Raw genomic sequence first — 25,456 nt, forward strand, 5'->3', positions numbered from 1 at the left:
ATTTCCTAATGCTCACCAGACTATAAGTTTCTTGAAGGTAGGAGCCAAATATCACACCTCTCTAGACATTTCAAGTGCCTAGCACAGCACTCCACACATTAGATCTCATTAAATGGTTACTGAAAGGACATAATAATAAATAAAAATCACATAAATGAGAAAAGGTGGTTCTTGTGTACTGATCTCAATACATGTTGGCAGGAATATTTTGCATCAAGCCAATAAGAAGTCCTCATATTTCTTGTTATTCTACTAGGCCAGTTTGCCAAATTCTGCACCAAGGGACCTACAAATGGTAATGAATGGTAGAAAACAATTAGGTTATTGAGTCCATTCCCTCCAAGGCAGGCTTATTCCCCATGGAGCGTTCTTCCAGCAATTAGCTTTAGATGTCTCCCACACAGTTATCCTGCAATTCCTTTAGGAAAAAAATAAATTTGACTCTGAGAAAATGTCTACCCTGCTACTTCATTTTTTTATATCCCATATAACTTTGCCTTTGTCTTTTTTCTTTTACGTCTGTTTTCAAGAAAATCTAGTTCTCCATTTATGCAATGTCAGGCATGAAGAGCTGCATAAAGAAGGAGTTTCACCCTTCAGCTTTACATTGATGAAGCTGCAGAACCTTGGGTGCTGGGGTGCCACCACATACCTGAGTGGTGCTCGTTAAAGGCAGGTGTGCATTAGGGGCTGTCAATACTGCTTCCGAGTGTCCACTACATTCATCAAGCTTTTTTTACATCTGCTTTTCCATTGTCATGGGATGCCCAGCTTAGTTGTCCAGGAGTCTTTCTGTCCTTGCTAACTCATCAGGAGAGACTGTGTGTGCTGTTATCTTGTCTCCCCCCTTACATCCTGCTCCAAGCCACCACAGGGAACATGCACCAGGTTACTATGACTTATGACCTGCTGTGTTTACTGTGTTTACTCTCTTTAGCCCTGAGCTTCCTCCTCAGGCTGGGGAACCAGGTCAGGCAGCTGTCAGCCAGCACTGCCTTCTGTTTGTTGTTTGTGCTCACAAGCAACAGATGAGTGACTGATCTGCAAAGGGAGTTGGTCTCCATTAAAAGCCATCTATTATCCTCAACTTGTCTCTCCAGAAAGAGCCTAGCATATTTTTTTAAAGAACAGCCTTTTAATGAAATTTTATCATTGCCACAGTGGTATTTTTTGTTTCTGTGAAACTGGCAATAAGACAATGCTACTTCTATTTTTAGATTGTACATGACACTCTCCTTCCTTTTGTTCAGGTCTCAGATCAGAGTTTTGAAATTTCCTTGGTCATCCAAGCTAAAACAGGTGCTCCTTAGCATATTATCCTGTTCTGTACACCTCACCACTTGCCATTACTTTATTTTATTTATTACTTTTTTAATCATCTGTCTCTTTCAAATGTAAATTTTACAAGTTCAAGAGCCCATTCTGTCCTGCTTAGTTATCACTATATTCCCAATATATAGAAAAGTGTTTAGCAGATAGCACACAATAAATATTGGTTAAATGAATGAACAAATGAATGAAATGTAGCAGTGAACCTATTAAGTCATATGGTAATTTACAGCTGTTAACACAGCTGCATGGAGAACACAATGTAAAAGTATTTAATCTTCAATGGTAAAAGATTGAAGGAAGCAGGATAATAGCATATGACAGGGAAAGAAATAGGCAAAACTTGTCTCCTCATGGTTAAATTTATTGAAATTAAGAAATGTGCCTGGTATTATCTTACTGGCCATTCACTCACACATCTACATCTGCTGTGAAATAGAGCAGCCAAGTTCACAAATCCCTCCTTTCCATCATCTTCCAGTTCAGTCATGACCTTCCTCTCCCTCGCTCCCTCTCTCTCTCTCTCTCTCTCTCTCTCTCTCTCTCTCTCTCTCACACACACACACACACACACACACACACATACACAACACACACACACACCCCTCAGATCTTAAGATACTTCCTTTTTGGTTTTATTTGTTATTTGACTCTGGAGTATATTCTTAGTATGAAGATCCTTCACTAATAGTCTAAATGACCTTAAAGTATCCTTTTGAAATAACATTACCTTTTTTTAATTTTAACAAAGACTTCATAATTTAGGACTTTATTAAGTTAGAAAATTAAAAACATGTGCAGAGATTTTAGAAGTGTCCTCAGAAACAAAACAGTAAATTTAATTCCCAGGCTTAGTCATAATACACTTATTTATTAAGAAAGTTAATACATCTAGCTTCCATAGATTATACTTTTTTTTAACATAAAAGTTTTAAGACACTTAAGTCATCTGTCTAGTCTGAATAAAGTGAAATGCATAAATACAATAGTTAGTGTAAAATTCAATGAGTTCTAGAAATTGTTTTCATCTGTGAAGCAACCTTTACAAGATCTAGAACATTTATATGACCCAAAATGTCCTTAATGCCCTTTCCAGGTAATTCTTACTTGTAGAGATTTAAGAATCTCAAGGAACCCCAAGCATAATAAGCTCAAAGAGAAATACCACTGCATCATAATTAAAATACTGAAAGTATAAGAAAAAAGAAAACATTTTAAAGGAACCGAAGAAAAATAGCACATGAAAGATGATCAATGACAAGATTTATGACTAATATCATAAAAAACTGTGGAAGACAAAAATGTTATAATAACATATTTGTTATGCTGAATGGAGAGGGGAATATTTTTTAACCAAACCTATCCTTCAAAAATGAAGGCATAATGCAGTTCATTTTTAATTTAAAAAAATTTGAGGTATTTTTATACTGTTTTCCACAGTGGCTGTACCAATCTGCATTCCCATCAAAAGTGCAAAAGGGTTCCCCTTTCTCCATATCCTTGCCAGCATTTATTTGCTGATTTATTGATGATAGCCATTCTGACTCTTGTGTGGTGATTCCACCTCTGGGAATTTATCTGAAAAGTCCAAAATACTAATTTGAAAGAAGATAAGCACCTTTATGTTCATTGCAGCTTTATTTACAGTTGCCAAGATATAGAAGCAGCCCCAGTGTCCATCAGTAGATTAATGGATAAAACAACTATGGGACATTTACACAATGAATACTACTTGGCTGTAAAAAAATAAAATAAAATTTTACCATTTGAGGCAGCATGGATGGACCTGGAGAACATTACGCTAAGTAAAATAAGCAAGTCAGAAAAAGACAAATACAGTATGATTTCAATTATATGTTGAATCTAACGAACAAACTGAACTAGCAGGCAAAACAGAGACAAACTCATAGACGGAGAGCAGGCTGACAGTTCTGCGGCAGTGGATAAGAGGTAGAGGGATCAAGCAAAATTGATAAATAACTTATGGACATGGAAACAGTGTGGTGATTGTGGGAGGTCGGGAGATATAAGGGAGATAACTGCTAATGGAAAAATACAATAAAAAATGAAGGCAGGGAGAAGATGGCAGAGAAGTGAGGGGAGGCTGCACTTTCTGGCTCCTGAAACTCGTCTGTAGTTTGGACTAATTGCAGACAGAACATCTCAGTAAGCAGCTTGACACTGGCAGGAGTCAAGGCTTGGCACTGCTGGATTAGAGAAAACAATCTGGGAACAACCTGTTTGGTAAGGATAGCGGAGGAAAAAGGGACAAGATGGTGTTTCTGACTAGGGTGGCTACCCGAGCTGCGGCTGGAAGTATACAAAGGCCTTTTGGCGACCACAGGCTTCCCCAGAGAGGAATCGGGAGGAGAGTGGATCTCTGCCCCCTGGCAGAGCCAGGTCTGGGCCAGGTGGCATCTGGCACTGAAAGACAAGAAACAGCATACTGCTGTGCATGTGAGAACGTTATTTTCCTATATATATTTTCTTTTGTGGACAGCGGAGAGGGGAGGAAAAGTCGGGGTGATAGGACATTCTTGAGGAGCACAGGCGCAGAAGTGTGCTCGCCCACTTCCCAACCCTCCCCTTGGGTTGCGCAGGCACACACACGGAAGTGCCTCAGTCGCTGGCCCAGGTGCGCGGGGCTGCACATCCAGGTGCCTCTCAGACACACCTCAACAGACATAAGATCAGTGCTCCAACAGGCGAAGGGAGGGCCCGCTAGGCATGCAGAAGACCGTGCGCAGATACCCCTGGCCAGCTCCAGTGGGCACCAGGCGGGAGCACAGACCACTTGCGCGGGCTCTGCTCATGCCCACCCAAGCGGGTGTGGGAACTGCAGGGAGCTGAGGTGCAGGAACAGCGGGCAGCGGCAACTCACAGACACTCACTTCCACTGTGCACAAGTGTCCAGGGCCCCACCCCAAGAGGCACGAGACCAACTCCCTGAGCATGGCTTGGCAGGTCAGAGGCTAGCGCTAAGGCCACATTGCCAGCGCACGTGCACACATGCACAAGCACCCCTGCCAGATCCAACAAGCACGCCAGCCACCACAGGCGCACACTGCTGATTCGTGGAACAGAAACCTTTGGCCTGCCTCAATAGACCAGCTGTGGATCCAGAAAAAGAAGACGACACACAAAGGCTGAACAGAGTAAAAACTTTCTTTTTATATATTTTTTAAATTTATATTTCTATTTTAGTTTTTTATTTGTATTTTATTTGATTTTATTTTTTTCTAATTTCTTATTTTTAATTTTAATTTTAATTTTTACTTAAAATTTTTTTTAAATATCTCTTTAATTTGTGTCAAACCATCTCTCCTTCTCATCCTACCTCTTTAAGTTTTGTTTATTTGTTTGTCTGTCTAGATTAGCCTCCCTTTCACACTAAGTAAATAGAATATAACTACTATATAAATCTAATACTATACAATTCCACTTTCTTACTATATTCTGCATTATTCCCTCCTTTTCTTTTATTATTATTAACATACAATGTAATATTATCTACTGTCTTGCATAGTCTCGACATTACTTGCTACTATTATTAATCTATCATGCCCTCTCTCAAAAATCATATTTTTCCTCTTTAAAAACAACTCTTATCTATTCTTCCTATAGTATAAAAGCCCTAATCTCTCTACATTTATATTAATACTGGCTCATTGGCTGACGATAGCGGGATAGAGGGTGGAGGATATTTTTGAGGGTGTGGGTTTCCTGCCTGGGCTGTGTGTTTATGTTTCTTACAGCAGCTCCACAAAAGAACTCAAAACAAAGTGGACAGAGTGGCTCTCAGTCAACTAGCAAGAGGGAAAATCCTACCAAAAGCATCTGAAATATAACCAAACAGCACAAACAAAAGACATAAAGGGTATCTCAAGAACATCAGGCTCAGGAGATCAAAGACACTGCACCACTGAAACCCCCATATTTCCTATAAAGAATCTCATACCACAAAGATGGGAAGTCAAAGCAGACAAATCCAAATAACAAAAACAAACAAGAAGAATCCAACATGGGAACACGCAGAAACAACCTCTCAATGAGAAGAAAAGAAGAATCCCCAGAAAGAGAGGTAGATGGAATAGACATAGCACAAACATCAGACATGGAACTCAAAACAATGGTGGTGGAGAAGCTCAATATACCCGACAACCTCAAAAACAACTACGACAACCTCAAAGGAAGTTACCAACAGCTCCAAGAAAATTACAGGGAACTTACAGAGAACTACACTGGCATAAAAAAAGGACATAGAAACTATTAACAAGAACCAGAAAGAAATGAAGAATACAATCTCTGAATTGAAAAACACAGTAGAATAAATCAAAAGCAGGCTAAACAAAGCAGAGGATCGGATCAGTGAGTTAGAGGACAATGTAGAAAAAAGTTCCCAGACAACACAACAAAGCAAAAAAAGATTGAAAAAATATGAACAAGATGTAAGGGAATTACAGGATAGCATGATAAGAAATAATATCAGGATCATTGGAATAAGTAAGGGAGAAGAAAAGGTGCATGGCATAGAAAAACTGATAGGAGAAGTATTGACAGATAATTTTCCCAACCTGATTAGAGAAAAAGTTATGCAAGTTCCAGAAGCACAGAGAGTCCCAATGAAGAAGAACCCCCAAAAAACCACTCCAAGGCACATCATAATTAAAATGGCAACATTCAAAGGCAAAGAGAGAATCCTAAAAGCAGCAAGAGAAAAACAGCAAATAACATACAAGGGAGCTCCGGTAAGGCTATCGACCGACTTTTCAACAGAAGCACTACAATCCAGAAGGGAATGGTCAAAAATATTTCAAGCACTGAAAAACAAAGGCCTACAACCAAGAATACTCTACCCAGCAAGGCTCTCATTCAAACAGGAAAGTGAAATAAGAAGTTTCCCAGACAAAGGAAGACTAAAAGAATACATCTCCACCAAACCAGCATTGCAAGAGATGCTAAAGAGAATGTTTTAAGAAAAAGAAGAAAAAAAGAGGAGATGAACACAGATATAAAGGGAAATGAATAAATACATCAATAATAACCTTAAATGTAAATGGATTAAATGCTCCAATTAAAAGACATAGGGTAACAGAGTGGATATGAAAACAGGACCCACATATTTGCTGTCTACAAGAAACACACCTCAAAACAAAAGATTTACACATACTGAAAGTAAAGAGATATAAAAAAGTATTCCAAGCAAATGGACATAAAAAAAAAAAAAAACTGAGGTAGCAGCACTCATATCAGACAAAACGGATTTCAAATCAAGGGCAATAAAAAAAGACAAAGAAGGACATTTCATAATACTTAAGGGAACAATCCATCAAGAAGATATAACCCTGGTAAACATATATGCAACCAACATAGGAGCACCCAAATACATAAAGCAAATACTAGAAGACCACAAGAAGGATATTAACAATAACACACTCATAATAGGGGACTTTAACACTCCATTATCAACAATAAACAGATCTTCGAAGCAAAGAAACACCAAGGATATTGAGGCATTAAACATCATACTACACCAAAAGAACTTAACTGATATATATAGAACTATTCACCCCAAGGAAGCAAAATATACATTCTTTTCAAATGCAAATAGGACATTTTCAAAGATAGACCACATGATAGGACACAAAAGAAGACTCAACAAATTCAAGAAAATTGAAATTATATCAAGCATCTTTTCAAGGACACAATGCCTTGAAACTACAGACAACTGTATGACAAGAAATTTGACAACCTAGAAGAAATGAACAAATTTCTAGAAACATAAAATCTTCCAAAACTGAATCAAGAAGAAGTAGAAGGTCTCAACAGACCAATAACAAAGAAGGAAATTGAAACAGTAATCCAAAATCTCCCGGCACACAAAAGCCCTGGACCGGATGACTTCACAGGTGAATTTTACAGAACATTTAGGGAAGAACTAACTCCTACCCTCCTAAAACAATTCCAAAAATCCAAGAAGAGGGAAAAATCCTAAACTCTTTTATATGAAGCCAGTATTACCCTAATTCCAAAACCAGGTCAAGACACACCAAAGAAAGAAAACTACAAGCCAATATCGCTGATGAACATAGATGCTAAAATCCTCAACAAAATATTGGCAAACAGGATCCAGCAATACATCAAAAAGATCATACACCACGATCAAGTGGGATTCATCTCAGGGATGCGAGGATGGTTTAATATTCACAAATCAATAAATATAATACATCACCTAAACAAAATGAAAGACAAAAATCACATGATCATATCAATAGATGCAGAGAAAGCATTTGATAAAGTACAACACCCATTTATGATGAAAACACTCAGCAAAATAGAAATAAAGGAAGAATACCTTAAAATAATTAAGGCTATATGTAAGAAACCTAAAGCCAATATCATATTCAATGGACAAAAACTGAAAGCATTCCCCCTGAGGTCAGGAACAAGACAAGGGTGTCCACTCTCACCACTTCTATTCAACATAGTGTTGGAAGTCCTAGCCACAGCGATCAGACAAGAAAAAGAAGTAAAAGGCAACCAAATTCGGAAAGAAGAAGTAAAACTATCATTATATACAGATGACATGATAGTATACCTAGAAAACCTTATAAACTCCACTAAAAGACTTCTTAATATAATAAGTAAATTCAGCAAAATAGCAGGGTACAAAATAAACATACAGAAATTTAAGGCATTTCTGTACATCAACAATAAAATATCAGAGAGACAAAAAAGAAAATACCATTTACTATAGCAACAAGAAAAATAAAATACCTAGGAATAAACTTAACCAAAGAGATAAAAGACCTGTACTCTCTAAATTACATAACATTGAAGAAAGAAATTAAGGAAGATACAAATAAATGGAAGCAAATACCATGTTCTTGGATGGGAAGAATCAACATCATCAAAATGGCCATACTACCCAAAGCAATTTACAGGTTTAATGCAATCTCTATTAAAATACCAATGACATATTTCACAGGCCAGAACAAATACTCCAATAATTCGCATGGAACCAAAAAGGACCCCGAATAGCAAAAGCAATCTTGAAACAGAAGAACACAGCAGGAGGAATCACAATACCAGACATCAAACAATACCACAAAGTCACTGTGATCAAAACAGTCTGGTACTGGCGTAAGAACAGACATATAGATCCGATCAGACATATAGATCAGAATAGAAAGCCCAGAAATAAATCCAGAAATATACGGTCAACTAATATTTGATGAAGGAAGAATGAACATAATATGGAGTGAGAAGAGCCTCTTTAAGAAATGGTGCTGGGAGGACCAGACAGGGACGTGCAAAAAAATGAAACTAGACCACCAACTTACACCACACACGAGAATAAACTCAAGATGGATCAAAAACTTAAATGTAGGCTGTGACACCATAAAAGTCCTAGAGGAAAACAGGCAGGAAAATTTCAGATATCCCATGTAACAATATTTTCACAGGTACATCTCCTAAGGCAAGAGAAATAAAGGAAAAAACAAACAATTGGGACTACATCAAACTAAAGAGTTTCTGCTCAGCAAAAGAAAACATCAGCAAGATGAAAAGGAAATGAACCATATGAGAAAATATATTTGCCAATGATATCTCAGGAGGGGACTGATCTCCAAAATATATAAAGAGCTTATATGACTCAACATCAAGAAAACAGACAACCCAATTGAGCGTGCTGCGGAGGAACGGTCGTTGATCTCTGTTGGAATCAGGTCCCCAGCTTCTCAGGGCTCTCGTTTTTGCTTCTCCCCACTGATCTGCTGTCTGGTGAAGAGGAAGCCATGGCGCTCAGGGTCACCAGGAACACGAAAATTAATGCTGAAAATAAGGCGAAGATCAGTATGGCAGGTGCAAAGCGCGTGCCTGTGGCCACTGCTGCAGCCTCCAAGGCCAGGCTGCGGCCAAGAACAGCACTTGGAGACATCGGAAACAACGTCAGTGAAAAACCACAGGCCAAATTCCCTCTGAAAAAGGAGGCAAAACCTTTAACTGCTGGAAAAGTTATTGCTAAAAAACTACCAAAACCTCTGGAAAAGGCACTCGAGCCTGAGCCTGAGCCTGAGCCTGTGCCTGTGCTGGAACTGGCGCCACTGCTGGTGCCAGAACCTGAGCCTGCTAAAGAAGAAAAACTTTTGCCAGAGCCTATTTTGGTTGATGCCCCTTCTCCATGCCCAGTGGAAACCTCTGGCTGTGCCCCTGCAGAAGAATATCTGTGTTAGGCTTTCTCTGATGTAATTCTTGCAGTGAATTATGTGGATGCAGAAGATGAAGCTGATCCAAACCTTTGTAGTGAATATGTGAAAGATATCTATACTTATCTGAGACAACTTGAGGAAGAGCAAGCAGTCAGACCAAAATACCTTCTGGGTCGTGAAGTCACTGGAAACATGAGAGTCATACTAATTGATTGGCTGGTGCAGATTCAAATGAAATTCAGATTACTGCAGGAGACCATGTACATGACTGTTTCCATTACTGATCGGTTCATGCAGAATAATTTTGTGCCCAAGAAGATGCTGCAGCTAGTTGGTGTCACTGCCATGTTTATTGCGAGCAAATATGAAGAAATGTACCCTCCAGAAATTGGTGACTTTGCCTTTGTGACTGACAAAACTTACACGAAGCTCCAAATCAGACAGATGGAAATGAAGATTCTGAGAGCTTTAAATTTTAAGTCTGGGTCATCCTCTACCCCTGCATTTCCTTCGGAGAGCATCTAAGATTGGAGAGGTCGATGTGGAGCAACATACTTTGGCTAAATACCTGATGGAACTAACTATGTTAGACTACGATATGGTGCACTTTCCTCCTTTTCAGATTGCAGCAGGAGCTTTTTGTTTAGCACTGAAAGTTCTCGATAATGGTGAATGGACACCAGTTCTACAGAATTACCTGTCATACACTGAAGAATCCCTTCTAGTTGTTATGCAACACCTTGCTAAGAATATAGTCATGGTGAACTGTGGGCTTACAAAGCACATGACTATCAAGAACAAGTATGCCACGTCTAAGGATGCTAAGATCATCACTCTAGCACAGCTGAATTCTGCACTAGTTCAAGATTTAGCCAAGGCTGTGGCAAAGGTGTAACTTGTGAACTTGAGTTTGAGTACTGTAATATCTGCAAATACAATTGGCACCATGTGCTATCCATGTATATTATATGTTACATTTACTTTTAATAAAGCTATGTTCCTTAAAAAAAAAAAAAGAAAACAGACAACCCAATTAAAAAATGGGCAAAGGAACTGAACAAACACTTCTCCAAAGAGGACATACAGAAGGGCCATAGACACATGAAAAAATACTCAACATCACTAGCCATCAGAGAGATGCAAATAAAAACCACAATGAGATACCAATTTACACCAGTCAGAATGGCCATCATCAACAAATCAACAAACAAGTGCTGGCGAGGATTTGGAGAAACGGGAACCCTACTGCACTTTGGTGGGAATGCAGACGGTGCTGCCATTGCAGAAAACAGTATGAAATTACCTCAAAAAACTTAAAATGGAACTGCCTTTTGAACCAGCAATTCCACTGCTAGGATTATACCCAAAAAATCTTAAAACTCTATTTCAAAAGAACTTATTAAGCACCCTTATGTTCATAGCAGCACTGTTTACAATAGCTAAGTGCTGGAAACAGCCTAAGTGCCCATCTGTAGATGAGTGGATCAAAAAACTATGGTACATTTACACAATGGAATACTTTGCAGCAGAAAGAAAGAAGGAACTCCTGCCATTTGCAACAACATGGATGGAACTAGAGAGAATTATGCTTATTGAAATAAGCCAGACAAAGAAAGAAAAATACCATATGATATCACCTAATAGAGAAAACTAAATAACAACATAAACAAATGAACTAAATCGGACAAAGAGCAGAATAGCAGTCAATAGGGGGGAGAGGGGAGGAAGAGAAGGGGGATAAGTAAAGGAAGGATTTAGTCCAGGAACGTGTATAAATGACTCATGAACAACGGGGCGGGATATGATTGTGTGAGAAGGGGTGGGCTGGGTGGGGGAGAGCAATGGGGGAAAAACTGATAACTGTAATTGAAAAACCAAAAAACAAAATTAAAAAAAAAAAAGAAGGCAAACATAAAAACAGTTTTAGACAAACAAAAATCAAGAGGATTAACAAACAACAAACCTGCACTCTAAGGGGTACTAAATGTTCCTCAGGAAAAAAAAAATCATACTAACTGGTAACTCAGATCTACAGGATGGAATGAGGAATACACCAATAGTAAATATATGACTAAATATAAAAATCTGCCCTTTATCCCCACCAAGTTAGGTGGAGTCCCACCGGTTTCTTATTGTCTTTAGAGGAAATAGCTTCTTCCTCATTTGGAAGATGTAATGTGTATTTGACAAAGAGGTAACATGTGTATATACAGAGAAACACCTAAACCTGGGACTCCCTTTCACAAGCTTTCCCTTTAATCACTTGGTGGGCATCAAAGTCTCTGAATTTAGAAACGTCCCCTTAAAACAAAAAGGAAGCTTTTTGCAAGATAATCTAGAAAATTATTGCACTACCTTTGCCTGCAACATGCATTCCATCCATAGCAGTGGCCTTGTGCTAATCACCAAGACACTGTCTATGCATTGGAAACAGGCCAGCCACACCACAGCACCAGGTTCTGCCCATCCAAGAAACATCAAAGCAAATCCCAAACACATGCTTCATCTGAATTAATTCATGTAACCAGCAGCTAGTTAACTCTTGTGACTGCCTCCCATTCTGACCACCTGCACATACTATGGCCCAATGACTTTCCCAGTCCCCCAATTGGTTGCCTATGACCATCTGTCTTTGGCAGTCCACTGGACCCCATTCTTTATTGGGTTTTCTTGTTTCTGCTACATACCCCAGTTTTTGACCCTTGGTAACTTATAGACCTCCAGCTCTGAACTTACAGATCCCAAATCACTTTTATGGTCCATAGTTCTATCCTTTGCATATCTCTTAATCATTACCTCATCCATACTAACATTTGCTGGCTGCATATTATATACATGCCAGTATTATAATGGTTGGTATGGTGACCAAGGTAAACAACATACAGCCCTAGTACTGGAAGAGCTCATTTTTCCAAAGGGGTGAGGGACCAAGGGTAGAGAGTATGATAAGGGGTTCTGAAGGCTTAAGGCACAAAGACATGTGTGCTGCTCTTCAGAAGCTTAAAGATTATACATATTTTGGAGCCCTCCTGCTATGAACAATAATAAAGCTATCAGATAATTAATTCAATAGGTAAATTGGCATAAAAATTTTCATACAATAATAATTGTTTTTATCTTTTTATATTATCCCTTCAACTGTACTGAGAGTTAAATTTGCTACATAACTAGTTACGTAATTTTTTTCAAAACCTTCAAAATCTGTGTAACTTGAGACTTCCAGCCAAGATGGAGACATAGGTAGATGTGTTGTCTCTTTCCACAACTAAGAAGGAATACAACTACCTCAAAACTAGAGACAACTAGGAGTTCCAGAAAATCAAGCCGCATGGAAGTCCAACAAAGAAAGATACAAAGAAGAAATACTCACCCAAATAAGTAGGAGGGGCAGAGCCAGTGTGGAGAGAATATGGTGTGGTGGTAGTGGCTATGGCCAGCCAGCAGAAAGCACAGTAACACATTAAAGTAGGAAGGGACACCTGGGGAGTGCTCCAAGCACCAGACCAGACTGTGTAGCTCACAGTGTCAGTGCTGGGGAAAATAAAGCCTCATTGCTTCTGACTGTGAAAACCAGGGCGGGTTGGGGCGGAGGAAGAAACTGCCAGCCTCTCAGCACAGTTCACTTATTTAGAGGGACACCACAGTCCTATAATGTCTGTAGACCCACCCATTCTGGGAACAATGGCCAGGGCAACAGCTAGAGGGGTGCCAGTCCCATACAGGAAGCAGAAGTGCTTGGAAAGGGTGTGAGTGCTGAACAAGCAGCATTGTTCCCTTTCAGACCCCTACTCCACATACAGCACCACAATGTGGTGAATGGGTTGCACTGTACTGACGAATAGCTAAGGCTTTGCCCCTTATAACATAACAGGTGTGACAACTCTACGTAAGACACAGACACAAACACAGGAGCCTGTCAAGATGAAGAGGCAGAGAAGTATGGCACAAAAAAGGGAATGGATCAAGGTTCCAGTGATAGAGATAAGCAACGAGGCGGTAGCCAACCTAACAGACACAGAGTTCAAACCACTGGTGATAAAGATGCTCACAGACTTGAGAGATATGCTTAAGTATGAAAAACGCATAAGGAAAGAAGTGAAGTCTGTGTTAAATGAAATGAAGGGAAATCCACACAAAACCAATGGTGAAGGGAAGGAAACCAGTATTTAAATCAATGATTTGGAACTTAAGGAAGAAATAAACAGTTGACCAGTACAGAATGAGAAAACAAGAATTGAAAATAATGAGGAAGGGCTTAGAAACCTCTGGGACAACTTTAAACATGTCAACATCCGAATCATAGGGGTGCCAGAAGGAGAAGAGGAAAAGCAAGAAACTGAAAACTTATGTGAAAAAATAATGAAGGAAAACTCCCCATATTTGGTGAAAGCAATAGACATACAAGTCTAGGAAGCACAGATAGTCCCAAACAAACTAGACCCAAAGAGAACCACAAGACACATAATTAAAATGCCAAAGGTTCAAGATAAAGAGAGAATCTTAAAAGCAGCAAGAGAAAAGCAGAGAGTTACCTACAAATGCAGTGCCTATAAAACTATCAGCTGACTTCTCACAAGAAACTTCGCAGGCAAGAAGGGACTGGCAAGAAGTATTCAAGGTGATGAAAAGCAAGGATTACTTTATCCAGTAAAGCTATCATTTAGAATGGAAAGGCAGATAAAGTGCTTCCCAGGCAATGCAAAGCTAAAGGAGTTCATTATCACCAAGCCCTTATTATACGAAATGTTAAAAGGACTTATTTAAGAAAAAGAAGATAAAAACATGAACATTAAAATGCCAACAAACTTAGAACTATCAACAGCAGAATCTGAAGAATAAAAATTTAAAAATTAAAAAACTAAGAAAACCAAGTATCAGGATCATTTGGAAGGTTATCAGCTGAAAGAGGGAAAGGGGAGAAATGGAGAAAGGATTAAGAAGCATAATTGGTAGGTACAAATTAGAAAGGGGGAAGTTAAGAATAATATAGAAAAGGGTAAAGCCAAAGAATTTATCTGAACGACCCATGGGTGTGAACTAAGGAGGTGTGGGATTGCTGGAGGGAAGGGGGTACTGGGTGGAGGGGAGCAAAGGGAAAAGAAATCAGGACACCTGTAACAACATAATCAATAAAATATACTAAAAAAATCTCTTTAACTTTTTCTTTTGTTATATAAATCAAAGATTGCTTCAAAACAGAAATTGTGGTTGGGTGTTCTTGAGGTGGAGCCATTATTTAATTGGACAATATATGCTAAGGGGTCTTATTAAGTAATGTTTGGCTAACTAAGGAGTCTCTGAAGTGTGTGCAGATTCATGGAGGTTACTGTTCATGAAAGCTACTTGGGGGCGGGCCTTACATTGCTCTGTGCTGAGTCAGATAATGGGTTTCTTATAAAAACTCCATAATGAACTATGGTTGAACCACTGTGCAGAAGATTCCAGATGAGGGCTCAGCAAATAGACTGGTCAAGGCAGACTATGGAAGTGTACATCAATCTTAATTTTTAAAACTTTTACACTTCTTTGTATTCATGCAAACTAATAATATAAATGGGGGGGCACTGAAAAAAAATGTGTTGCGTTATGGGATGAGTTGTTTCTCCTTCAGATTCTTATGCTGAAGTCCTAATTCCCAGTACTTCAGACTAACTGCATTTGAAGATAGGGTTCATAAAGAGATAATGCTTCATATATGTTAAAATGACATCCCATGGGTGGGCCCTAATCCAATATGACTGGTATCCATATAAGAAGACCAGGTTAGGAGACAGACACACACATATGGAAGACCATGTGAAGACACAGGGAGAAGATGGACATCTGTAAGACAAGGAGAGGGACCTCGGAAGAAATCAAACATATCAACATGTTGATCTCAGATTTCCAGCAATCTTATGAATACATGTGGGCATTGCATGAAAAGAAAAGATTATGAAGGAACTTCTAAACCTTCACAATTTTTGTAGTCAATAGGTTCCTAACCAAGAACACATGTCAAGTGCCCTATAGCTTTAACTCAATAAATATGTACCACATACCTACTAGGTGTCAGCATTGTGTTAGTGCCAGTGCAAGTGTGTTTGAGTAACACACAAACCAGAGGGAACTAAAGGCCCTCAAAGAGATCATTACTCTACACTTTGGTTTTGAAAGTTGTAAAATTGAGCCATTCAAAATACTGCCTGAGCACTCCCCAAGATACTTGCAAGATAGTGATTTCACGTTCATAAAATGCTCTGAGAAGGATAGCATGCTCTACAAAACTCAGGAATGAAAAACACCTCATCACACAATCCTCTGGAAGCCAAATTCTGACTCCACGCACTGCACATATGTCCATATGACCTATGGGGGTAGAAATGCACCAAGGAAATACATCTTTACTCAAAGTGCACACAGATGAAATCAGTAATTCAAGGTATCTTTACTCACTAACACCCACTTATTCTCTACCTCTACTTTCTCTAAAAACTCACCAACTTGGATTGTGAGACTTTGAGAAAATGGGCAAAAACTGTATATGGATATCTGTGGGTCATTAACTAATACAGGAATCTAAATATATTGGCCAATATTTTGCCTTTATGGTAACTGTCATGAGGTTGGTACTCCTGTCTACCTTCTCCGTATTTATATACTTAGTCCAAAGAAGACTTGATCCTAAGAGGAAGCCCAGTAAATATTTTTTAAAGGGTAATTGTATTATGAACATCTTCCTGGTTGAATAGAGAAATAGTTGAATGTAAGGTTAGTTTTTAAATGCATTTAATTTATCTGTTCATTCAACATCTATTCATTGTGCATTTACAATAGATAAGACACTATTCTATGTAGTATAAAAAGTAAAAAAGAAAAGAAAAACAGAAGAGGCATGGCCCCTAACTACAAGCTGTCACTTCCAATCCTTTAGTCATAACATGCAAGAAGCCTCCTAATAGATTGAAAGGATGCAGGATTTAATAACTTTTAAAACACATTTTTTCTCTCTTTAAAACATTTTAAAATTAAATTTATTTTTTTATTTATTGATTTTAGAGAGGAAGGGAGAGAAAGAGAGACAGACAGAGAGAGAGACAGAGAGAGAGAGAGAGAGAGAGAGATATCAACTTCTTGTTCCATTCATTCATGCATTCATTGGTTGATTCTTGTATGTGCTGTGATGCTGTGATTGTGATTAAACCCACAACCTTGGTGCATTGGGAAGATGCTCCAACCAACTGAGCAACCTGGCCAGGGCTAAATATTTTATTTCTTTATTTATTCATCTATTTAACAAGAATCTGTTTACATTTGATCTATGTTTCCTATAGCTATACTTTTTTAGAAGGTTCTTAATTAAATTATACTACCAACAATTGAATAATGTAATGGGGTTAAGGTTATAAATGACAGAATCAAACTAATCTCTCCTGGCAACTGAAATCTACTATATTAGAGTTTGACTTTTTTCTCTTACATAAATTGAAAGATGAATGCATGCTGACCCCTTTCCTTTTGTAGTATATTTAACTTAATACATTTAAATATTTCCTTCCCATAGCTAATGAAGACCTTATTACTGCTTGTAGTAGGACAATGTTTATATTTGAAATAAGCTAGATAATTTTAGTTTAATACTCACATATAACAGAATTATAATTATAGTTTAAACAGAATGTAAGACTGCAATGGGCATTCATATTTCCTTTCTATCATTCAGCTGCTATACTTTCATAAGAGATTCACAGTCTGGACAACCCATTGCCTTAGGGGAAAAGTCACCAAAAAAGTAATTAGCTGCTCTTTGACTTATATTCCCAAAGAAAACTAAATCCACAATCCTTATATCCAGTGCCACCAAGAAACTTAAATATAAACATGCAAGTAATTGAAAACAGGCATATTGCCAATGGATTCCATTGTTCTTATCCCTTTACAAAAAGATAATAAAGAAGATTTAGGGGAGAAGTTAGCAAGATGTGCCCTATTCTTGAAGGTAAAATATTTTCAAGGACATATAAACCTGAATGACTGTTTGTCTTAACTTCAAAAAAACATTTTCAGCATTCTCTTTAACTTCTGTTAAGTGCCACATTATGACATCTAAATGTCCACTAAAGTGCCCCCACATAGTTGATGAGCACATATTTTCTTAAGTATGATGTATCCATAAACTAATGGTACAGGAATTGTCTATATACCAAGCACTTAGGACACTGACAGCAGTTCAGTCTTTGTTTACCTCCTATCTAATCTCCACAGACACTGTGAAAAGTCTATAATGTTACTATAGCTTCTAACTTTTAATTAGGCTTAATTTCTATTTGATAATTAAAAAGATGGAAATGTGTGGGCAATTTAAGTGTAAATTTCCAATAATCATTGCACACTCAGGGAATGGAAGCTTAGGTGGTCATTTAGGTTGATTTTTTTTACATTCCCATTGGTCTGTAAAACAATGTGATATTTGGTTTTACCTTATATTGACACTATTGTCAAAGCACTCTTATAAAAATTAGGTTATTCAGAAAAAGATGGCGGAGGAGTAAGTGGAAGCTACACTAACCTCCTCCCATGACCAGTCTGGATTTACAACTTAATTTTGGAGATATCATCTGGAATAACCAACCAAACATGAACTGGAGAGCAGTCTTATAACCATGCAGAGACAGAAAAGGCCGCTACATCGCAACGTTACCGGTAGGTAGAGTGGAGACGCGAAAGGGCTTACTGGGCTCCCACGGCTGGCAGCTGAAGGGACTGAGAAACAGCTCAGCAGCTGGGGGTTCCCCCTGAGAAGGGCAGGGTCTAAACCCCCAGCTGGGCTTCCCAACCTACAGCAACAGAGTAGAGAGTAAAATAGTATCCAGCTGTGAAAAGCAAAAAGTCACAGGGTTTCTTGCTAGATGGAGAGAAACAACAGGAGAAAAAGAGCACTCAAGTGGATCACGTCCAAAAATATTTTGGCCCCCACTTACCCTGGGCTCAAGCAGAGGGAGGGCAGAGAGGACTGGACACACTTGGGGAAAGTTTGGCGCAGTGGCTTTGAGGGGAGGACCGGGGGAGAAGCCGACCAGGTCACAGTGCTGACTCATCCCCAGTACTGCAGGCAGAACATTCCCCTCCAAATGGCACCAGCCTGAGGGGAAGCAAAAGCCCTGCCTACAGGAATTAAGCTGCCACACCCATGGTCCTTAAGCATGACGGGTAATCACAGATTGAATAGATTAACAACTAAAGAAGAAAAACAAAGGCAGTGGATCCCTGGAAGTCTGCAACAGGCTGCCTAAGGACAGACTGGTACATGATCTGATGCCACCAGAGGCAGATCCAGGAAGTGCAGATCATTCTAAGAAGCACCAACAAACAATAGAAGTCACAAAAATGGGGAGACAGAGAAACAACCCCCCATCGAAAGGAAAGGTAGAATTCCCAGAAAGAGTGCTAAATGAAATAGAGGGGAGTAAACTATCAGATATGGAATTCAAAACATGTATTATGGAGAAGCTCAATGAGCTCAGCGGAAACTACAGGGAACTCCAGAAAAACTACAAGGAACTTACTGAGAATTACACTAGCATGAAAAAGGACATAGAAGGTATCAAGAACCAGGAAGAAATGAAGAATACGATCTCTGAATTGAAGAACACAGTAGAAGGAATTAAAAACAGGCTAGAGGAAGCAGAAAATCGGATCAGCAAGCTGGAAGACAATGTAGACAAAAACTCCCAGACAGTGCAACAAAATGAAAAAAGACTGAACAAGACTAAAGAGGTTCTAAGACAGCTGCAGGACAACATGAAACGTAATAATATCCATATCATAGGAATTCCATAAGGAGAAGAAGAAGAGCAAGGGATAGAAAACCTCTTTGAAAAACTAATGACAGAAAACTTCCCTAACATGAGGAGAGAAAGAGTCACGCAAATCCAGGAAGCACAGAGGGTCCCAATGAAGAGGAACCCCAACAGGCCCACTTCAAGACACATAATAATTAAAATGGCAACATTCAAAGACAAAGAGAGAATCCTAAAAGCAGCAAGAGAGAAACAACTAATAATATACAAGGGAGCTCCAATAAGTATATCATCAGATTTCTCAGCAGAAACACTACAAGCCAGAAGGGAATGGCAAAAAATATTCCAAGCAATGAAAAACAAAGGCCTACAACCAAGAATACTCTACCCAGCAAGGCTCTCATTCAAAATGGAAGGTGAAATAAGGAGTTTCCAAGACAAAAGAAGGCTAAAAGAAAACATCTCCACCAAACCAGCATTGCAAGAGATGCTAAAGGGTCTGCTTTAAAATGAAGAAACAGAGAGAGACAGAGAGGAACACGAGTATAAAGGAGGAAAATGACAATGAATAAGTACTTATTGGTAATGACATTAAATGTAAATGGATTAAACAATCCAATCAAAAGACATAGGGTAGCTGAATGTATTAGAAAGGATGACCCACATATATGCTGTCTACAAGAGACCCACCTTAGAACAAAAGATCTACACAGACCGAAAGTGAAGGGATGGAAAAAAGTATTTCAAGCAAATGGATATGATAAAAAAGTTGGGGTAGCAATATTTATATCAGACAAAACAAATTTCACAGCAAAGGTAATAAAAAAAGACAAAGAAGGACATTTAAAATACTTAAGGGAAAAATCCACTAATATGATATAACCCTTATAAATATATATGCACCCAACTTAGGAGCACCCAAATATGTAAGGAAAATTTTGAAAGACTCCAAGAAAGATATAGACAGCAACATACTCACAGTAGAGGACTTTAACACACCATTGTCAACAATGGACAGATCTTCGAAGCAAAAAAACACCAAAGATATTGAGGAACTGAACAACACTCTAGATCAAATGGACTTAGTCGATATAAATAGAACTTTTCACCCCAAAGAAGCAAAATATACATATTTCTCAAGTGCACATGGAACATTTTCAAAGATAGACCACATGGTAGGACACAAAACAAGCCTCAAAAAATTCAAGAAAATTGAAATTATTTCAAGCATCTTCTCAGATCATGATGGCTTAAAACTGGATATCAACCTCAAGGAAAAAACTCAAAAACACTCAAACTCATGGAGAATGAATAAAATGCTATTAAATAATGAATGGGTTAATAATGACATCAAGGAAGAAATCAAAAAGTTTTAGGAAATGAATGATAATGAACACACAACAACCCAAAACCTATGGGATACAGCGAAAGCAGTCCTGAGAAGAAAGTTCATAGCAATACAGGCCTACCTAAAAAAGCAAGTAGAATATCCAATAAAAAATTTAACGCTACAGATACAAAAACTAGAGGAAGAATAACAAGCAAGGCCCAGATCAAGTAGAAGGAAGGAAATCATCAAGTTAAGAGCAGAATTAAATGACATAGAGACTATACTAACAATTCAAAAGATCAACATAAGCAGGAGCTGGTTCTTTGAAAAGATAAACAAAATTGACAAGCCTTTAACCAGGCTCATTAAGAAAAAGAGAGAACCCAAATAAATAAAATCAGAAAAGAAAGAGGAGAAATCAAAACCAATATCACAGAAATACAACGGATTGTAAAAAATTACTACGAACAACTGTATGGCAATAAATTTGACAACCTAGAGGAAATGGACAAATTCCTCGAAACATATAGTTTTCCAAAACTGAGTCAAGAAGAAGCAGAAAGCCTGAATAGACAAACAAAAACTAGTGAAATTGAAACAGTAATCAAAAAACTCCAGCACACAAAAGCCCTGGACCGTATGGACTCACAGGTGAATTCTATAAAACATTTAGGAAAGAACTAACTCCTATCCTCCTAAGACTATTCCAAAAGTTCCAAGAAGAGGGAAGACTCCCAAACTCCTTCTATGAAGCCAGTATTACCCTAATTCCAAATCCAGGTCAAGACACAACAAAGAAAGAAAACTACAGGTCAATATCGCTGATGTACACAGATGCTAAAATCCTCAACAAAATATTGGCAAACCAGATTCAGCAACACATTAGAAAGATCATACACCACAATCAAGTGGGATTCATCCCAGGGATGCAAGGATGGTTTAATATTTGCAAATCAATAAATGTAATACATCACATAAACAAAATGAAAGACGAAAACCACATGATTATATCAATAGATGCAGAAAAAGCATTTGATAAAGTACAACACCCATTTATGATGAAAATTCTCAGTAAAATGGAAATTGAGGGGGCATACCTCAACATAATAAAGGCCATATACAAGAAACCTGAAGCCAACATCATATTCAATGGGCAAAAACTGAGAGCATTCTCCCTGAGGTCAGGAAGAAGACAAGGATGTCCGCTCTCTCCACTTTTTTCAACATAGTCTTGGAAGTTGTAGCCACAGCAATCAGACAAGAAAGAGAAAAAAAAAGGCATCCAAGTTGGAAAAGAGGAAGTAAAACTGTCAATATTTGCAGATGACATGATAGTATACATAGAAAACCCTATAGAATCCACAAAAAAGTACTCGAACTAATAAGTGAATTCAGTAAAATGGCAGGGTACAAAGTCAATATTCAGAAATCGAAGGCATTTCTGTACACCAACAATAAAATCTCAGCAACAGAAACTCAAAGAAAAATCCTATTTACAACAGCAACAAGAAAAACAAAGTATCAAGAAATAAACTTAACCACGGAGGTAAAAGACATGTACTCAGAAAACTACAAAATACTGAAGAGAAAAATTAAGGGAGATACAAACAAATGGAAGCATATACCATGTTCATGGATGGGAAGAATCAACATTATTAAAAACGTCCATACTACCCAAAGCAATGAATAGATTCAATGCAATCCCTATTAAAATACCAATGACATTTTTCACAGACCTAGAAAAATTACTTCAAAAATTTATATGGAACCAAAAAAGAGCCCAAATAGCCACAACAATTTTGAGAAAGAAGAACACATTAGGAAAAATCACAATACCTAATATCGAAGGTCACGGTAATCAAAACAGTCTGGTACTGGCATAAGAACAGACGTATAGATCAATGGAACAGAAGAGAGAGCCCAGAAATAAACCCAGGTCTATATGGTCAACTAATATTTGACAAAAGGGGAAGGAACATCAAATGGAGTGAAAAGAGCCTCTTCAACAAATGGTGTTGGGAGAACTGGACAGGGACATGCAAAAAAATGAAACCAGACCACCAACTTACACCATACACCAGAATAAACTCAAAATGGATCAAACTTAAATGTAAGCTGTGACACCATAAGAGTCCTAGAGAAAAAAATAGGCAGGAAAATTTCAGATATCCAACGCAGTAACATTTTCACTGATATATCTCCTAAGGCAAGGGAAATAAAGAAAAGAATAAACAAATGGGACTACATCAAACTAAAGAGTTTCTGATCAGTTGAAGAAAACATTAGCAAGATGAAAAGGAAGCCAACCATATGGGAAAATATATTTGCCAATGATATCTCAGACAAGGGATTGATCTCCAAAATATATAAAGAACTCATATGACTCAACACCAAGAAGACAGACAACACAATTAAAAAATGGGCAAAGGACCTGAACAAACACTTCTCTAAAGAGGACATACAGAGGGTCCATAGACATATGAAAGAATGCTCAACATCACTAGCCATCAGAGAGATGCAAATAAAAACCACAACGTGGTATCACCTCACACCAGTCAGAATGGCCATCATCAACAAATCAACAAACAACGTGTGCTGGAGAGATACGGAGAAATGGGAACCCTGGTGCATTGCTGGTGGGAATGCAGACTGGTGCAGCCACAATGGAAAACAGTTTGAAACTTCCTCAAAAAACTAAAAATGGAACTGCCTCTTGAACCAGCGATTCCATTGCTAGGATTATATCCTAAAAATCCAGAAACACCAATTCAAAAGAACCTATGCACCGCTATGTTCATAGCAGCACTATTTACAATAGGCAAATGCTGGAAACAACCTAAGTGCCCATTTGTAGATGAGTGGATCAAAAAACTGTGGTATATTTACACAATGGAATACTATGTAGCAGAAAGAAGGAACTTCTAACATTTGCAACAACATGGATGGAACTAGAAAGAATTATGCTTAGTGAAATAAGCCAGGCAACATAAGAAAAATGACTTATGCCGTCACCTATTACAGGAAACTAATGAACAACACAAACAAATGAGCAAAATTGAACAACAGGTATGTAAACAAGGAGTAGACTAACAGTAACAAGGGGGGAGGGGGGAGGGAGAGAAGGGGGTAAGAAGGGGAAGGGTCTAGTCAAAGAACATGTATAAAGGACCCACAAACATGGACAATTGAGTGGGGACTGAATGTGGGAGAACTGAAGGACAGGGTGCAGGGAAGCAAGAGGGGGAAAAAAGTGGGACAACTGTAATGGAAAAACAAACAAAAATATTTTTAGTGGGGGAAAAATGAAAATATGAAGAATGGAAATGCCAGTGCAGTGTTATTAGAAGGGCAAGGATTTTACTTCACACTGTATATTTTTCTCCCTAACTGATCCCTCCAGAGTTTGGCATTCTAAAGAAGTAAGTAATGACTTAAATTTCTTTGCATAAAACTAATAATACCAGTTGATAATACAGGTTTTTGGTTTTTTTTGACCAAGACGTTGACTGGAATGTCGTGCCTAAAGGAGACATGCTTGGGCTCTGGTTGTTACCAAAAAGCGCTGAGAAACTGGGAATGACTTTCGAAGGTAATAAAAGCCCACGAGATAAAAGGCTTGGTACCATAGTTCGTTGTGCAATCCACAGCAATCTTTCCAGGGAAGGAATGAAGGTTGTTTCCTGAAAGATGGCTAGAAGGTACCTTAAGGTATAATGGAAAACCAGAAGGACTTGGAAAAGATGGGTGTGTACAGGCAAGGCTGAATGGCAGGTATGTGGCTCAGCTTCTGTGCCCTGAAAGGCAGACTGAAGGTCACCCTAAATGTTTCTTGCATAAGTTCCAGCAAAGCAAAACTAAAGATCATAAGGGATCATTTTCTGCTCTTGTTGTGTTTATGCAAATAAACAGAATAAATTAAAAATGGACTTAATGCAGTCCCTTTAATGACAAGGAGGGTAATCTTAGGGAGAAAAATTGTTATTCAAGGAAAATGACAATGATCAGTGGCAGACTATAAAGTAGTGCAGCTAAACGTCTTTAAAGTTTTTTTTTCATTTAAAATATGTTTTCATTTGAAAGTTAAACTATGTCTGTGTTATCATCTAAGATGTTTAATTTACAGGCAAGGAGAATGTCAAATGCCTTGCAACTGGATTTCTTTCCAATTAGACAGTCTTACAGATTTAAAGACTTGTTTGTGGGTTATGTTACATAAATTAACATGTGTTTTCTGTTTTCAAAAGTGCATAAGCCTATCATCTTATTACCTGAGTGATTGTCTGTACGTATATGCCTCATTTAATTCTGTCTGCAGTACTGACTTCTGAGACTCAGCGGTTTGGCTTAACTAAGTGACTGGGTTGGTGAAGTACGGGGTGGTCTATGGGCCTCACTTTAAAACTAGTTTCTCTTTTCTATCCTAATGTCTTGAAGAGAAAGGGCCCAGAGGTCTGAGAGGGAGGAAACCTAAAATATTTCCCTCAGTTCAAACTAAGTATAATGGGTAAAAGGGTTTTGGACAGGTGAGATATGCCTGGCACACCTTCCTCCAAAGAAGCCTTTTTTTTCCCTAATGTGAGACATTGAAAAATTAATGCCTGCCTTCTGTTATCTACTGGTTATGGATCGAATGATGTCTTTTAACCCTGTTCCCAAATCTATTGCCCCCAGAATACAACAAGGATGCCAGTCTGTTAAACCAAGCATGCTGTTGTCCAGGGACAGCCAACTGACCTGGAGTCTGCACGATCCTTCCCCATGTGGGAAGGCCACACTCCCCTCCACACCCCCACTCTTATTATGGA

At 38.3% G+C, this 25,456-nt stretch overlaps 1 protein-coding gene and 1 pseudogene across 6 annotated transcripts in view; one reads left to right on the forward strand and one right to left on the reverse strand.

The window, feature by feature from the left end:
• PIEZO2 (piezo type mechanosensitive ion channel component 2) overlaps positions 1 to 25,456 on the reverse strand; it is a 641,878-nt gene that overhangs the window by 417,424 nt on the left and 198,998 nt on the right. The window lies entirely within an intron of this gene.
• LOC150002914 (G2/mitotic-specific cyclin-B1 pseudogene) lies at positions 9,036 to 10,437 on the forward strand (annotated as a pseudogene).

Source organism: Furipterus horrens, unplaced genomic scaffold, assembly GCF_987537825.1.
Source record: "Furipterus horrens unplaced genomic scaffold, mFurHor1.1.pri manual_scaffold_8, whole genome shotgun sequence".
In the NCBI taxonomy this organism is placed as follows: domain Eukaryota; kingdom Metazoa; phylum Chordata; class Mammalia; order Chiroptera; family Furipteridae; genus Furipterus; species Furipterus horrens.